This window comes from Tasmannia lanceolata, unplaced genomic scaffold, assembly GCF_043159265.1.
Source record: "Tasmannia lanceolata isolate RefF3 unplaced genomic scaffold, GAP_Taslan_0.1 ptg000026l, whole genome shotgun sequence".
Classification (NCBI taxonomy): domain Eukaryota; kingdom Viridiplantae; phylum Streptophyta; class Magnoliopsida; order Canellales; family Winteraceae; genus Tasmannia; species Tasmannia lanceolata.
This window is the reverse complement of record NW_027518703.1, coordinates 3,785,886-3,797,197: the sequence shown is the minus strand read 5'-3', so window position 1 is coordinate 3,797,197 and position 11,312 is coordinate 3,785,886.

Genomic DNA, 11,312 nt, shown 5'->3' with positions numbered 1-11,312 from the left:
ACCTGTACCACTTCTGGCCTGAAAAATGATTGGGAAGGGAAAAGAAAAATGTCTGAGCTTGAACTTCTTGAAAATATCATACCAGAGAAAGCCTTGCCATTGTCAGGTGCTAAAGAACAATTTGAGCTGGGTCAACAGAAACCAAAGAGGCCCTCCCTTCTGAGATTCTAACTCCAGGATTGCTCTCTCCAATCATTATCATCATTAATGAAGGCACGTTGTCCTTGAACTTTCAGCGCCAATCCGTTGCCTCCGATGAAGTGTCACATCTTTGAAATTTGCTTTGAAGTGTGTATACCAACCCTCCCTGTCAAAGTTGGTAAGTCTAACCATGTCAATGTCAATTCTAAGTACGTTGTGTTTATTGGTCTCTCTCATTGTGAGCCAATATCCAGTCTTTTGTTAAATTTGATGGAGAGCCTATCGTGGCGCGTCAAAAATCAATGTATGTACTTCAAACATTCAATGCAACGAACATTTGATTCCAGTGTCGTCAGTATTCTTGTATATGTTCACTCTTGGATCTAATGTTAATAAACAAATTGAGACACCCTCCTCGGACGAGGATGCTGATGAAATTCTCCTCGAGATTTGAAAGCTGATCAAACGAGGGGAAGATGTCGAGCAAAGCCACTTGAAGATGAAATCGATACCGTGAATAGTGGTACCCAAATCCGAAACTCGGGAAATAAGGATTGGCAAAATCTCCCGAAGAGCGCAAAGAATCGATAAACCTATTTAGAGGGTTCAAAGAAGTGTTGCTTGGTCCTATGAGGATAAACCAGAAGCGTGCCTTGGCATTGTTCAACGTAAGTCACCCTCAGCTTCAGACATCGGGTCGAAAGAGCAAAAATTTCGAATGAAGAATACCAGACATCAAATGCAATGAATGAAAAACTGAGAGAAGACTTTCGGACAACAAAGTCATGAGCATAGAGCATGAACCCCAAAAAGAATACTTGGGCTATACATTGCGATGGAATTTCAAGTTAAAGCATTCCAGGCGTAGGGGCATTCCCCACATCCAAGCAAAAAAATAAAAATCAGAATGAACAAAGAAAAATAAGATAGAATCCAGAGAAGAAAGGAGAAGGGAGCATGCCCCGCGTCAACTCCTCAAGAGCATCAGAATCGCAGGAAGCGGAGTCGATAAGTAGATTGAAAATTTCAAAATCTTCAGCATTCAGAGAAGACCCAGAGTCGTAGAATCCCAAATATCAGTGCAAGATCTCAAAGACAAAGTGGGAATTCAATCAGTCTAGCTTGCACAGTGCAGATGAAGTCTTGCCAGGAAATGCCGCCAGACTCCTCAAAAAAAAAAAGAGAAAGGAAAAAAGTTCAAAGCCATTGAATCTTAGCCATTCAAGAAGCTTGTATGCCAAAACATCAGAAGGCCATCCTTGGACGCCTGAGCCTTAAACGCCAAAAATCCCAAGTTCAAAAAAAAATCCTTTTGCGAACACCTTCGAGCCTCAACAAAATCAAACATTCTTTTCAAACACCCGCAAATTAGGGGCATTTCGGCCCGAACTACGTCTGACCTGATCCCCAACTCTTCGGGGGTACGTAGGCAACCTGATCAATTCAGGTTCGGTCAACCTTTGGGATAAAAATCAAATTATTCCCTTTCAACCTTTGGGATAAAAGTCAAATTATTCCCTTTCAACCTTTGGGATAAAAGTCCATTTATTCCCTTTCAACCTTTGGGATAAAAGTCCATTTATTCCCTTTCAACCTTTGGGATAAAAGTCCATTTATTCCCTTTCAACCTTTGAGCTTAAAAGCCAAATCATTCTGTTCCAAATCTCAGTGAACTACGCGGACCTGATCCCCAACTCTTCGGGGGTACGTAGGCAACTTGATCAATTCAGGTTCGGTCAAATCCTTGGGGATAAAAGCTAAATCATCCCCTTTTCAAACTTTTGAAGCTAAAAAGCTAAACCATTCTTTGTTAAACCCAAAGCGAACTACGCGGATCTGATCCTCCATTTTTGGGGTACGTAGGTAGTCTGGCAAGACCAGATTCGATCCAAATCGTTTGAACTTCCGATATCTAACCCTTTTGAACCCAAGCCCGCCTAGAAAGTCCTTCTGGTGAACAAGCAGAGGTTCAAAGTCAAGAAGAAAAAATGATGGAGTTTGAAGACCCGCTAGGTTGAAAACCCGGGAGGGCGGTCTAGGCAAAATTTAGGGTCATTTACCCGCTAAGTTGACAACTGAAAATTCAGCTTAGGCAAAAGTTAGGGTATCGAGCCCGCTGGATTGAAAACCCGAAAGGGCGAACCAGGCAAAAGTTAGGGCAAGCGGTCCGCCAGATTGAAAACCTGACAAGGCAATCTGGTCAATGGCAATGACTTCCAACGAAAAAGCGAATCATTGAGGTGGAGAAACAGTCTTCAACCAGGGTAAAACCTCGGAGTCCAAGTAGTGCCAGCAAGCTTACTTTAACATTCCTCTAAACTGGGGGCATTGAAACCAAGCAATCTGAAAGGGATAATGACCATGACATAAACACCGAAAGAGGAGAATTGTGCCTCTTGACACGGTCTTCGAAATACTCTAAGAGTGGCTAAGCCATACCCTTGAAAAATAACACATCAGATCCAAGAGTGAGTCGAAAGCGAGTCGAGTCCTCCGAACAACAAGAATCTTCTTTGCCCGAGTCCTTGGAAATCTATTCCTCCTTCATATTTGTGTTCCCTTTCCTTGCAAAGTCAAAACTGTCGGATGCTGGAAGAATGGGAGCGTGTCCTCCAAAATGTGAAGAAAATTCAGAGTAAATCCTGGTTTAGGTATCAGAAAAGGTGGGAGACATCTTGTTCAAACCTACCCGAGACCTTAAGCCTCCAAAAGTGAGCCATGCGAAAGAAGAGATTTTTAGACTCAGCCATCATGGTTATTGTCCTATTCTCTCCATACAAAAAAAAAAAAAACTCTGCATCCTCAAGCCTTCATGAAACGATGCATCTTTCTTCAACCATCATTGTCCTGCCTCCTTAAAACTCCTGTCATGGAAACACAATATACTAGGGGCATCTTTTATGACTTGCGTCATAAAAGATATCAAGCACAAAAGGCAATCAATGATGTACGAGTATATCTCGAGCCAAACTTCAAACTTCTCAGACGAGTGCACTCTCTGAAAGGTCAACTTCCCCAGAAAATCAGTTTCTCCAGTGGAGTTTAGAATTTGCTCCCACAACCTTCAATCTCCAGCAGAATTTAGTTCTCTCGGAAAAAATGGTCTACTCAAAACCTCAGCACGTTACTTATGTCTGGTCCTCAGCAGAGATCGCACACTCCTAACGTTCTCGGCAAGAGACAATCAATCATGTAATGGAATCGATCGAAATCTCAATTTCTTGAATCAAAATTGTTCATTCTTGAGTTTCGTGTTCTTGATTCTTAGAGTGGTTTGATCATGATAACTGTCTAATCATTCCACCGTGTTGATCTGTCAAGATGCTATCTTCCCAGATCCCAATTTAGGCTTGATCATGATAACTGTCTAATCATTCCGCCATGGTGATCTGTCAAGATGCTATCTTCCCAGATCCCAATTTCGGTTTGATAATGATAACTGTCTAATCATTCCGCCGTGTTGATCTGTCAAGATGCTATCTTCCCAGATCCCAATTTAGGTTTGATCATGATAACTGTCTAATCATTCCGCCGTGTTGATCTGTCAAGATGCTATCTTCCCAGATCCCAATTTAGGTTTGATCATGATAGCTGTCTAATCATTCCGCCGTGTTGATCTGTCAAGATGCTATCTTCCCAGATCCCAATTTAGGTTTGATCATGATAGCTGTCTAATCATTCCGCCCTGTTGATCTGTCAAGATGCTATCTTCCCAGATCCCAATTTAGGTTTGATCATGATAACTGTCTAATCATTCCGCCCTGATCATCTGCCAAGATGCTATCTTCTCAGATCCCAATTCAGGTTTGCATATCTTCGACCTTTCGGTTCATTCGCACCCAGGTCAATCCTTTGAGTTTTGACTCATTCGCAGTCTCGCTCATATCCTCGACCTTTCGGTTCATTCGCAACCAGGTCATAGGTTTGATCATGATAACTGTCTAATCATTCCGCCCTGATCATCTGCCAAGATGCTATCTTCTCAGATCCAAATTCAGGTTTGCATATCTTCGACCTTTCGGTTCATTCGCAACCAGGTCAATCCTTGAGTTTTGACTCATTCGCAGTCTCGCTCATATCCTTGACCTTTCGGTTCATTCGCAACCAGGTCATAGGTTTGATCATGATAACTGTCTAATCATTCCGCCCTGATCATCTGCCAAGATGCTATCTTCTCAGATCCAAATTCAGGTTTGCATATCTTCGACCTTTCGGTTCATTCGCAACCAGGTCAATCCTTGAGTTTTGACTCATTCGCAGTCTCGCTCATAACCTCCACCTTTCGGTTCATTCGCAACCAGGTTATAGGTTTGATCATGATAACTGTCTAATCATTCCGCCCTGATCATCTGCCAAGATGCTATCTTCTCAGATCCAAATTCAGGTTTGCATATCTTCAACCTTTCGGTTCATTCGCAACCAGGTCAATCCTTTGAGTTTTGACTCATTCGCAGTCTCGCTCATATCCTCGACCTTTTGGTTCATTCGCAACCGGGTCAAAATCTTAGGTTTCCGACTCATTCGCAGTCAGGCCTGTTTTCTAATTTCTTGACTCATTCGCAGTCAAGTTAATCTCTTTGACTTCGGTTCGTTCGCAGCCAAGTCATAATTCTGGCCTTTTGGTTCATTCGCAACCGGGTCAAAATCTCGGACTCTTCGGCACATTCGCTGCCAAGTTCTCGCTGATTTCTTGATTCATTCGCAATCAAGATAATCTCCCTAACTTCGACTCCTTCGCAGTCGAGTCAATCTTCCAATTCTTAACTCATTCGCAGCTCAAATCAAATTCCAGTCTTTTGGTTCATTCGCAACCAAGCTAAAATCTTAGACTCTTCGGCTCATTCGCTGCCAAGTTTCTTGCTGATTTCTTGATTCATTCGCAATCAAGCTAATCTCCCTAACTCTGACTCATTCGCAGTCGAGTCAATCCCTGACTTTCTGGTTCATTCGCAACCAAGTCAATTATTCGGTCTCATAGTTCATTCGCAACTCGGCCAGTATCCCTGACTTTGGCTTTTTCGCAGTCAAGTCAAACCCTTCGCTTTTCGGTTCGCTCGCAACCAAGCAAATTTTGACCTTCCGACTCATTCGCAGTCAAGTCAATTCTCGGCTTCTGGTTCAATCGCTACCAAACCAATATCTTTCCCGGCTCTCTCGCAGCCAAATCAATCCTTTAAAGTTTTGCAAGAGAGGCTATCTCATCCATATATCCACTATTGAGTTACGAGTTCAAGAGAGGCTATCTCACCAGCGTTTGTGGAGTCAGAGTCCGGTGAAAGGCTATTTCACCATGTTATCTTTGTGAGTATCATTTTCAAAAATCCAAAAAAAAAAAAAACAAAAAACAAAAAATCCAAAATTAAAAAAAAAAAAAAAAAAAAAAACCCTCTGATTTTGGGCCAGTCAAAATGTGTTGTCTGTTCAGCTTTGACATTCGCGCGACAAGCACGCTCTGCCAAAGAGGGGCATCTGTAGACACCCCATTTTGACCGTGCCCTAAACCCTTCCAATTTTATGCAAAACCCCATCAAACCAATGCTTTAGGACTCCAAATTTCTCCCCAAGGTAAGTTAGGGTCCCAGCTAGGTCCCCGCAAAATTTCGTCAAAATCCGAGTACGTTTGCCTAGCGAACGAGCAGAGAAAGGACCGTAGTGTAAACCAGAAAAGGGGGGTGAATTATCCTGGAACGGTGCAGAGCAGATTTTGAATAAGACACGATTGGATGGTGCGCCCATCAATTTTTCCGCCAATAGTGCGCCCATCAATATTGGTAGTGCCAATATCACCACCCTGTTTTTATAAAATAAAAAAATAATAATAATAAAATAAAAATCGATTTTACAGAGAGAGAGAGGAGAATCGTCGGTTTCTTTTACATATATAAATATATATATATAATATAAAATAAAAACCCATCATGATTGTACCCCCTTTTTTTCTTTTCTTGAGCCCGCACCTCCCATTTGACGAAAAAAAAAAAAAAAACAAAAAACCATCATCACTGTCCCCCCTCCCTTTCCTTTTTTTCTTCATTTCCCCCTCATTTTCTTCACCTACCACCTCTCTTTCGTCAAACCAGAATAATATAAAAAAAAAAAAAAACCATTGGAGGAGTTCTTCTGGTCGCCAACCCTCTGCAGACAGAAAAAAAGAAAAGAAAAGAAGAAACGACAGTAGAAGAAAAACCAGAGGGGAGAGAGAGAGAGAGATCTGCAGAGGGGAGGGGGAGAGAGAGAGAGATCACCAGAGGGGAGAGAGAGAGAGAGAGAGAGAGAGGAGAGATCTGTAGAGAGAGAGAGAGGGAGAGAAAGAGAGAGAGAGAGAGTCTTCTCCTCCGGCAACCCAGCCGGAATCCGGCGAGGCCAAACCCATTTCCGACCGACCATCCACCGATCACCTCCACCGGCATCCACATCTCCTCCACCCCACCTCCAGCGGGCCCCACCTCCAGCGGGTCCCACATCAGCGGGTCCTACATCAGCGGGTCCCACATCAGCGGGCCCCACACAAGCACGACTCTGTCAATACCTTCCTGGATCTCTTGTTCCTCCTATAGCTGGCGTAAGTTCAATTTTTTTATTTTATAATTATTCATTCTTTGCACTACACGGGTCCCACATCAGCGGGTCCCACAGCGGGTCCCACAGCGGGTCCCAGCGGGTCCCACATCAGCGGGTCCCACATCAGCGGGTCCCACAGCGGGTCCCACATCAGTAGGTCCCACAGCGGGTCCCACATCCGTGGGTCCCACAGCGGGTCCCACAGCGGGTCCCACAAGCGGGTCCCACAAGCGGGTCCCACAGCGGGTCCCACATCAGCGGGTCCCACAGCGGGTCCCACAACAGCGGGTCCCACAGCGGGTCCCACAACAGCGGGTCCCACAGCGGGTCCCACATCAGTGGGTCCCACAGCGGGTCCCACATCAATGGGTCCCACATCGGCGGGTCCCACAGCAGGTCACACATCAGCGGGTCCCACAGCGGGTCCCACAACAGCGGGTCCCCTATCAGCGGGTCCTACTATGAATAGTAGTTTTGAATAGTACTTATAAATAGTAATTATGAATAGTAGTTTTGAATAGTACTTATAAATAGTAATTATGAATAGTAGTTTTGAATAGTACCTATAAATAGTAATTATGAATAGTATTTTTGAATAGTAATCTTGTATAGTAATTATAACAGTCTTCAGCACAGGAGTCAGTCCTTCAGTCAGTCCAGGAATTTTTCCTGTCATCATAGGGGTTAGGATTCTGTCCATCCTCCCATCAAGTTGTGATCTTTACCCGCTCCTGCAAGGTATAGGATGCTGTCCAACCCTTGCCGAGTTATTTTCCTGTTCGTTCCCCCGCAAAGTATAGGATGATGTCCAACCTTTGCGGGATTCCAGAAGTCTCCCTACCCTTATGATGATAGGATTTTATTCTCTGATGTCAAAAAACAACAAAAAAAACATTTCAAAAATACTTGAAAACAACAAAAACATTCCAAAAACACTTGAAAATTCAAAAACATCTCAAAACAATTCAAAATCCAAAAACATTTTAAAAATCAAAAATCTCAAAAAATCTTGAGTTATTTGCAGAGTAGTTAGGAATTCAGTCCGAACTACGTTGGCTTGATCCCTTTCAACAGGGTACGTAGTGCAGCTTGGGGTCCACATCCCAGGTCCAGCCAAACCTTTAAAAATAAACATTTCAAATATTCCAAAAAAATATAAAAAAACTTCAAAACCTTTTCAAAAAAGATCTTCCCCTAGAGTTAGGAGTCTGTCCTAGATATTTAGGGTGTTTTAGAGTTAGGAGTCGGTCCTGATTTGTATTGATATGGTGTGTCCTGTCGTGTGAGTGTCCCTAGAGTTAGGAGGCCTCAAGTCGATCGGTTAGACATTTAGTCGAACCGATGGCTAGACTAGGAAGCATATAGTCAACCCATGGTTTTCCTTAGAATGCACAGCCTAGATACACATAGGATATAGGGCCCACCTGCATTAGCTTAAGGCTAATCAACTTGCATTAGTTAGGGCATATAGAGTCCTAAAAATTACAATCCACTTGAATTTAAGCAATCGCACAAAAAGCTTTAAACATCAGTCGAGTCTAGTGGATCGAGTCTAGGATAGCGGTCCTAGAGTTTTAGGCATCGTAGTTTAGAATAGGGCACCGAACTACGTTGGCTCTGATTCTTCCCGAGGCCGGGATACGTAGTGCAGCTAGGATGGATGGCCATCCTGGTCCGAGTCAAGTATTGCATTAGAGTCTAGGGTTTGTCGTGTCGGGTCGTGTGTCGAGTCGTGTTGTGTTGTGTGTTTTGCTATGTTTTCTTATTTTTATGTACAGATCCTATACCTTTAGCTGTAACATGCATGTGCTTGTCCACCAGAACTTAGACACCAATTAGGCATGTCACTCATAACGTAGCTATTCTTAGGCGACATATCTTTCACTTCTTTTATGTGTGTTTCTTATTCATCTCCGAGACGTGCATGATTAGCTAGACGTTATCTCGGGGATATTCGTTCCCATTTCGCATGATTTTCTCCCAAAACTCTTCAAAATTAATAATAAATGGCATAAGAGACCAGGTGCTAGCACTTGGGCGAATTGGGGGCGCCTAATCCCTTCCCCATTCGTCATCAGGCACGAACCCTATTTTATATCTCTGGTTATCTGTTGCAACAGAGCACAGCATGGGATCCAGGGCCCACTTCCTTGGATGGCGACTCTTTCTTTGCTTAAGGTGCGTCTCGAATCCGGGCTAGTCCCCGAATCGAGAGGTATCTCACTTTACATCGCCGCTCATGCTGTGAGGGGCACTCTTTCGAGAGTTCCTTGGTGGGGCTCTCCTTCACGTGGACGATCTAGAGAGACAGCGCGCGGGGGCACGTCCCCACGCCGCCCGTCCCGGATCGGGGTCCACAGCTAACGAAGGCTTTTAGAGGTTCATTATCCTCCTGCCGCAAGGCCATCAAGGATGTTGTTGTTTTCCTTGGCCTACGGCTGCTCATGAAGTGGCGGACCAGATCTTCCCCGAAGTCATCGAAGTTGCTGATGGAGTTCGGTTTGATCCTTGAGTACCAGTCCCGAGCCGCACTAGTCAGTGTGGTCGGGAATGCTCTACAGAGGAAGCCATCGGACACGCCGTGGAGGAGCATCATTGTCCAGAATGTCTCCAAGTGGTCCATTGGGTCAGAGGTCCCGTCATACTGCGGGACTGTTGCCATTTTAAACCCCCTGGGCGCTGGGGCGCTCATGACATCGTTGGTGAAAGGCGTTCTGCTCGAGAACGCCCGCGGGGCAGGCCGGCTCTGATCCTTTGCCAGCTCCTCTATGCGGTGGTCCATTTCCTCCATCCTTCGTAGAATCGGATCAGCTCTACGATCTGGCCGGTCTAGTGACCGATTTCTCTCCACCGATGGGCTCGCTGCAGAGCTGGACTGACTTTCCGGGCTCTTTCGACGAGGCCGGGATTTTTCTTGTGGCGCGTGGTCTTCATGGGCTCGGTGCTTTTGTGCAGAGCGAGACCGTGACCTCCGGTGACGGTGGGGTTCGGTATGGGCGTGCCTCGATCGGGAGTGATGGACTCGCCTGGTGGAGTAGTGAGTCCGGTCTTCATCGCAGCGCGCCGACCCTTCTCCGTGAGTGCACGGCCTTTCCTGTACAGGTCGTGGAGCTTCTGGGGGATTTTGGGGAGGCGCCTGGATAAGTTGTTGGTACTGGCCAACAAGAGCCGTCATTTGTTGAAAGAGGGCTTGGACTTGATCCGGAGTGGGAGCGGGATTGAGGTGCTCTGAGCGAGGTGGGCTCTGCTCCGCTATAGCAGAAGTAGCCACCACCTGTGAGGCGATTCGTTCACTACGGGTCCTGCGAGGTAGCACGGCACGGGTGGTCCGTGCAGTTGGTGCTCGAGCATTTCTCCGTCCTGCCATTTTGTAAAGGGATTTGAACAGCTTTTAGTTCGGGTCCCACGGATGGCGCCAATCTGTTGTGCCTAAAATCGGTTAACAGATACGGCAGTGACGTAAGAGCTGAGCTGGAGGACTCGAGGAGCCGAACTGAAGGAAATGGTTCCTGGGGAACTGTGTTCTGCACAGAAGCAAACGAGGTCAGAATGACCAACCCGGAGTGTTACTCCGGATAGGCCCTTCGACACTCAAGTCAGTATGAGCAGGAGTGCAGAGCTTGTCTTAAGAGTGGTGGGTGAGAAGTTATTACCCTCGTTTATGAGCTTTGGAAGCTCTTTTATAGAAGGAAGTCTGGGGTAGTTGGGGAGTTATTACTCCAGGACAGGTGTCAGCCAGCTATAGGTTCAAGCTCACCTACTCAGCTGTAATTACCAAACTACCCCTGCTGATGTGGGATCTGTGGTGGGCCACACTTGGGCCACGTGTCGACAACTGATAGGCTGCTGTTTTTATACCCCATCACAAGGCATTTCACGTCCAGCTGTTGCATGAGAGAGCAGCCACATAGGCTCACTTTTCAATGGATTTTGTCCTATTCATTTAATTCATCTGAGGTGGCTGGTCTCTCATGCAACTGCCAGTCCACAAAATGCCTTCTGCGATGGTTCCTAGCAAATTCCTTATAAATATAGATAGACGGGGATAAATATCATAAACAAACAAGATTAAACTTAACCACCATTTCCACATACATTCAATTCAACAAATTACACCATAGATTTCTCTTTAAAATAATCCTTGATTGTCCTTTGTAGTACATCAATCTAAAATCCCCAAGAAATAAATAAATAAATCCAACAAAATTTAATTGTAAACACAACTCAAAATCATAATGGATGTGTAGTTTCTTTAGGGAGATGATATTTTCACCCCTCTGCAGTACACAATCGCCCCCTTTTAACGTGATTTGACGTCAAAAAGCGTTAAAGTTGTCCACTATTCACGTTATAAGGGGGCAAATGCGGACTACACATTAGGGGTGGACATGGTTCGGTTCGGTTCGGTTTTGGGGTATACCCAGAACCGAACCATATATAATCGGTTCCCTGAAATTGGAACCGAACCAGAACCATATATGTTTGGAACCGAACCGAACCAGAACCATATATAATCGGATCGGTTCTGGGTTTACCCGACCTTCACCAAATCAACGGAATTTATTCACAACAGTTTCCCTCCTTGTGTTTGAATGTTTGGTTTTTTTTTC